This window comes from Mandrillus leucophaeus, unplaced genomic scaffold, assembly GCF_000951045.1.
Source record: "Mandrillus leucophaeus isolate KB7577 unplaced genomic scaffold, Mleu.le_1.0 Scaffold63, whole genome shotgun sequence".
In the NCBI taxonomy this organism is placed as follows: Eukaryota; Metazoa; Chordata; class Mammalia; order Primates; family Cercopithecidae; genus Mandrillus; species Mandrillus leucophaeus.
In genome coordinates this window covers 776,132-776,914 of record NW_012106808.1, presented here as the reverse complement: position 1 = coordinate 776,914, position 783 = coordinate 776,132, and the positions used below count along the sequence as shown (strand labels likewise).

General features: G+C 41.1%; 1 pseudogene; it reads left to right on the top strand.

Moving 5' to 3' along the window:
* LOC105554147 overlaps positions 1 to 783 on the top strand; it is a 13,838-nt pseudogene that overhangs the window by 811 nt on the left and 12,244 nt on the right.

Below are 783 nucleotides of genomic sequence, written 5' to 3'. Positions count from 1 at the left end.
GGGCTATTGTGAAAAAGGAAATAGCCTCAGAAGAAAACTGCAAAGAAGTTTTCTGAGAAATTGCTTAGTGTTCTGTTAATTCATCTCACAGAGTTACAGCTTTCCCCTCCAGAAGCGTTCGGTAATCCTGTTCTTGTGGAATTTGCAAAGTGATATTTGGACCCGCGTAGAAGGCTATGGTGAAAAAGAAAATATCCTCAGAGAAAAACTGGAAAGAAGCTTTCTGAGAAAATGCTTTGTGATATGTGACTTCCACTCACACAGTTACAGCTCTATTTCGTGGATCTGTTTGCTAGCCTTATTTCTGTGGAATCTGAGAACTGATATTTCGGTTCCCTTTGAAGACTCTAGGGCCAAAGGAAATATCCTCCGAGAACAAAGAGAGAGAAGCTTTCTGAGAAACTTCTTTGTGTTCTGTGAAATCATCTCACAGAGATACAGCTTTCCCCTCAAGAAGCCTTTGGCTAACACTGTTCTTGTGGATTTTGCAAAGTGATATGTGGAAGCCCATGGAGGGCTATGGAGATAAAGGAAATATCCTCAGATGAAAACTGGAAAGAAACTTTCTGAGAAACTGCTTAGTGTTCTGTGAATTCATCTCACAGAGTTACAGCTTTCCCATCAAGAAGTCGATCCCTAAGCCTGTTCTTTTGGAATTGCAAAGTGATCTCTGGAAACCCATAGAGGGCGATGGTGAAAAAGAAAATATCCTCAGAGAAAAACTGGAAAGAAGCTTTCTGAGAAACTGCCTTGTGATGGGTGACGTCCACTCACAGAGTTACA